Source organism: Elaeis guineensis, chromosome 1 (assembly GCF_000442705.2).
Source record: "Elaeis guineensis isolate ETL-2024a chromosome 1, EG11, whole genome shotgun sequence".
In the NCBI taxonomy this organism is placed as follows: domain Eukaryota; kingdom Viridiplantae; phylum Streptophyta; class Magnoliopsida; order Arecales; family Arecaceae; genus Elaeis; species Elaeis guineensis.
Genome location: NC_025993.2, coordinates 166804091 through 166809713, shown reverse-complemented (window position 1 = coordinate 166809713; position 5623 = coordinate 166804091). Strand labels below are relative to the sequence as shown.

The 5623-nt window shown below is 40.1% G+C and overlaps 1 long non-coding RNA gene across 1 annotated transcript; it reads left to right on the top strand.

Moving 5' to 3' along the window:
- Window positions 1–1365: 1365 nt before the first annotated feature.
- Window positions 1366–5623, top strand: LOC105060275 (uncharacterized). Its single transcript, XR_834401.4, has 2 exons — window positions 1366–5229; window positions 5351–5623. It is a non-coding gene; the product is annotated as an uncharacterized lncRNA (long non-coding RNA).

The window sequence follows — 5623 nt, the reverse complement described above, 5'->3', positions numbered from 1 at the left end:
GAGCCCGACTCCCGTGGGAGTCCGGGCGGAGTCCTCTCAGAGTTGAAGTCGTGGGCGGAGCCCGGCTCCCGTAGGAGTCCGGACGGATCTTACCGGTAGTTAAAGTTGGCGACGGAGCCCGGCTCCCGTAGGAGTTCGGGCGAAGTTCTCCTTGAGGTTGGAGTCGTGGGCGGAGCCCGGCTCCCGTAGGAGTCCGGACGGAGTCCTCTCAGAGTTGAAGTCGTGGGCGGAGCCCGGCTCCCATAGGAGTCCGGGCGGAATCCCCTGCAATTAAAGTCAGGTGCGAAGTCCGGCTCCCGTAGGAGTTCGGGCGGATCTTACCGGTAGTTGAAGTTGGCGGCAGAGCCCGGTTCCCGTAGGAGTCCGGGCGAAGTCCTCCTTGCGGTTGAAGTTGTGGGCGGAGCCCGACTCCCGTGGGAGTTCGGACGGAGTCCGTAAGGGTTAATCCTGCTGAGAACTTCGGCTGTGGGTATTTTATACCCAACAGTTTGGAATCACCTTTGTTCTCTCAGTATGGCATCCTGTCTTGATGATTTATGGGACCAGTTTGAGCCCCCCCTTGCCAAGAAATAATTCATGAATTTTCTGTCATTGCCCGGCAACAAAGCACTGTGTTTCCTCCTTATCGTACTCTGCTTTCTGTATTCGCCTTCTTCTGGATACCGTTCTTTATTTAACTTGGTGTTTTCTTTTGGCTCTTAATAACATGGGGTGGCTTCTTGCTACCTCCTAATTCCAGTAAAAAAAAGAAAAAAAAAAGTTGTTTCACTATGTTCCTACAACAGGGATAAAGATTTTTTATTTTTTGCATTAGGTTTGAACCATTTTGGCGAAAAAAGTGGTTGTTTCGGTGAAGGGGCAATTTGGTTGGGAGTAATCTGGCATAAGAAAATGATTTTTACGTTAGATTATCATGTTTGGTATGAAAAGGAAAGAAAGATATGATAAAAAAGTTGGTGGGCTCCATGCTTACTTTTCGGAGAAAGAATGTAAAATAAATACCATAGGAGGGTTAGTATTTGATAAATTTTTAAGTACTGATAATCCATACTTGACAAAAATATTCTAATAAAACTGCATATGTAATTATTAAATTTGTTATAATGTCTTTTCAAATTTATTCAATAAAAAATTTTTATAAAAAAATTAAGATGGAGATAGTATAATGTAAAGGACTGTGATTATAGTTACACTATAATAATTTGTGTCTTTCACAATATTTAAAAATTGAAACGTCATAAAAATATAAATTATTTGACGATATTATGAGATGTGGTTGATTGTAATATCTTTACATGATGTTTGAGGTTAAAATACCGTATTTTAGATTTTTTTTTTTTTTTTTTAGTTGCCCGCTTGCCCCAAATAAGCCCACGTTTTGGTCTAATGGTTTTTTTTTTTTTTGTTGCCCGCTTGCCCCAGAATAAGCCCGCACGCCTCTCTTCTTCGTGCCCCAAAATAGACCCGCGGCGATCCCTATTCCCGTGCCCCAAAACAAACCCTCTCTTCCCCGTGCGCCTCTCTAACCCGTGCCCCAAAACACCGCCTCTTATCGTCGCGACGCACGCCGCCCCCTCCTGCCATGCGCCGCCACCACCGTCGTTCGCCAATGCCACCGCCTCTCACCGTCGTGACGCACGCCTCGGCCGTTCGCCTCCTCTCACGGACCGCCGTTCGCCACCACCACCGTTCGTAGCCTCTCAGGACTACCGTTCGCCTCCTCTCATGACCTCCATTCATCTGTGTTCGTCACCGACCTTCGTGGTCTGTTTGGACCTTCCATCTGCCGACCATCACCATTTTTTTGAGGTCTTGTCTTCTCCCATCGGCACTTCCGTCTTTCTTTAGTCGAGACAGAGCCTTCATCTTCTTCCTCCATCGCCGTCGTCGTCACCGGTCTTACCATTTTCGCTCATGGTCTTACCATCTTCACTCATGGCCGGTCTTCCTCCATCTTTATTTTCTGTGGCTCTTCTCGTGAGAAGGCAAGATCTCCTTCCCTTTTTCTTCGAGCACTAAAGCCTCCTTCGACGATTCCTTCCTCTGACGGCCGTCGTACCTCTCTCTCTCTTCTCCTCCTTCTCCCTCGGTCTCCCTCTCTTTCTTTCTCCCCTCTCTCTCTCTCCCTCCCTCTCCTCCCCGCTCTTCCCCCCATCGTCTCCCCTCCCTCCTGTAGACGACCGACTCCGAGTCCTTTTTTCTCTTCTTCGACTGATGGCGAGGGTATCCCGATTCTTCCTCTTGCTCCTCCATCTCCGATCAGGAGCCGGCCATACTCGAGACCCCTCTCCATTGTGTCCTTGTTTTGCTCTCTTACTACCGGCGTTCTGTGGGGAGTCGCCTAGTCGGGGCCTTCTTTCTCCTCTTCCTGCTGCTCTCCCATCTCTGGCTGGGAGCCGGCCGTACTCGAGACCTCCTATGGCATCCTATGGGGAGTCACCGTTCTTCATCGACGAAGTTCGATCTTCGAAAATAGGTGGCCCCATTCCCACCTACGGTAGGCACCCATTTTTTCTCCGGTCGGATTTGATCTTCCCCTTTCTCTCTTCTTGTGGGGGGTTGTCGATCTTCGAAACCTGGTCGGCCCCTTCCCACCTCTGGTCTCCGATCAGCCATGGGTCATTCACCAGAATCGCATCGGACTCCCTGCTCTCCCTCCCCTCCTCCGATTATCTGCTGTCGAAATTTCACGGGGAATCCATGCCAGACCCTCCTCTCCTTTGGCTGTGATTTCACGTCTATAATCTGTTTGTGATTTTGTTTTTGCAATGAGAAATCTATTTTTAATTTTTTTTTTGTTTGATTTTTCTTTATTGTCTTAAATCATGAGTCTCAAGTGATTTCATGTTGACAATTCATTTGTGGTTTGTTTTTATAATGAGAAATCTATTGTTTGGAGATCGAGGATTTAGATATTTCTCTTACCTACCCTTCAATGCATGTTTCTTTGCTTTTTCAAAATGTTAGATGAGATTGAAAAGAATTGGGGATGAAGGATTTTCTGAACTTTTGATCTTCAGATTCTCCTATCCTTTGTCTTCTTCAAACTCCATGAATGTTGGAAGCAAGTATTTCTTGTTCATTATGTGGTAGCCCAACTTGCTATAGTTTTGTAGCATGCCAGGATTTAAATTTTAATATCTATCTTCAGATTTTTGTTTTAAGATTTGTATGAAGGGACTGTGACGACTTTGGATTAAATTTTGCTGATTCAATTATTTCAAATGGCAGCAATCTTGGACGGTCTGCTTCTACAGGCAACCGATTGCAGTCATTTTGATTTAGCTATAGATTAAATAATGAATCTAAGCCTCTTCTTCCTCTTTCCTTCTTTGTTGTTCTAATTATTTAGTAATTGTGTCTGCTGATTTTTTAATTTTGGATTAAATGTTTCACTTGAAGTTGTCATCCGGACTCTTCTTGATATTGGTTCAAAAAGTTTCACTAATTTAATCACAGTTTTGGAGAGATATGGTTAAGTCATAGCTAAGTTATGTCCTAATCATGATAAGCAAGTTTTGCTAACAGACGAAGTCAGTTCCTACTGGAAGAACAATTCTCAGATGACTGCTATTGCTATTGACAGAATGATAAGTTACCGACTCATATCCAATTTGTCAATTGTGAGATGAATTTTTTCTCTTTCTAATGTCAACCAATTCTATATTTCAGATCATCCACGGGAGGTATGCTTTGCATCTTAATACTTTTATAATCTGTTACGATTTATTGGTAATGTTTATGACATTATTGCATTTTGTCATAGAACTAGGCCAGCACTATGCTGTTCTTAGTACTACTGCAAATTCGGCAAGAAGGATTTATCATTTTCTTTTCAGATTGACATGGTGAACCTTCGTTTAAAATAGTAAATCTAAATCTGTATAATCACATCACAATATTTACATAGCTTAGTTAAGAAAGATACAAGTGCACATTCTTTTTTCAAGGGAGCTATTGAATACATTTTTTTAACTTGTTTGAGCTTTGGTGCAGCGCATATCGCCAAATATTTTTTTTGAGATGTTTAATGGATATCTAAATCGAGGTAAGCCAATTGCAAACATGACATTTAGGATTTATGGTGTGCTTAGCATAGATATAGGTGTGAGGGCAATGTCTTCTTTCAAGCAAGTTCATTACATGAAGATTCCTCTAAAACAAATGTTCCTCGTTCAAGAAAATTGCACTAACCCATGGCTCTTCAAAATAATCCTACTCAGAGGAAGGAACACCGCAAATTGAGAAAAAGTGATGAAGAAATGCATTCTCCTAAGATGTTGGACCAATTTGTTATGATCAATACATGTGCATGTCTAATGATTACCTGTACCAAATTATAGTACATTGAGTGTTTTGGAATGGATGATATGTTCTCACGAATAGTCTCTATTTACATGAAGTAGATTATTGGCATAGCATTGTCAACAGTGGCTAACTTCGTTACAGGATGGTGGATGTTGATTATGGTGGCTGGTTTGGTTTGGATTATGATGGTTATTTTGGTTTGATAATATCTTTTATGGTGGCTGATTTTAAAACTTAAATTATGGTTGGTTTGATAAATTCTTGATTAATGGATATAGATATATAGTTTGCTGCTTCTTGATTGATTATAGTGTCATTTAGATATTGTTTTACATATTTTCTTATCAGTGCCTCCATCTATCTCCTTTTATTGTTTATTTTCAAGTATGGGAGAATAATTATAAAGAAACCAAAGATTGTAGGTTCTTTCATTACTTTGAATATAAAAGTCGAAGGTCTAATATTAGTATCTATTCTCGAGTCTTTTAAATAGAAGATTTCATTTAATATTTGATTACTCAAGTTTGATATGATATACTTCATTGATGATTATATGTAGCCAATAAATCTGTTTATCTTTGTATTAACTTATTTTTCTTTGCTATTTCATTTAGGTCATACTTTTTACATGAAGAAAGTATCAAAACGATCGGAATGCTGGACAACTGAGGAAGTTTCAAGTTTGAACAATGAGAGATCCTTGTTCTTTTCTTTGTTGGGAGTTGGACCTCATCCAGAAGAGAAGAGTTCCTCTTTTATGTCTAAGAAGAGACTTCAAAAAGTGTTGGAGCAGTCTCAAAAGCATAATCAAAAGATGAAGAATGAGATTATAGACATTAAGACGCAGATGGAGCGTCAACAAAAGATTTTGGAAGCTTTATGTGCATCACAGAATATCTCTTTATCAGATTTATGACATAAGTTACTTAAGTTATTTTTTTAATGTGTTCCTAAATCTTTTTTATAAGCATAATAGAACAATATATATATTTTGTTAATGTAATATACAAGCAATTAATTGATTATATATTTTTTTTGACAGGGATCTCATGATTCAAGAACTTGTGAAAATGTGGTTTTGAGGACATACATGGTAGAGCGGCCTTTTGCACTTTAGATTGTCAACTTATGAACTCATTTGTTTTGCTATAGACAGTTGGATAATGAGTTTGTTTGCTTTTGGTTAGAGGTGAATTGTTTGCTTTTGGTAGAGATATGGTTTCTTGATGCTTTTAGTTGGAAATACCATCTCTTTGGATGTCTGAACAATTTATTTTTTGGATTATAAAATTTGTGTATGGATTCGTCTTGATTA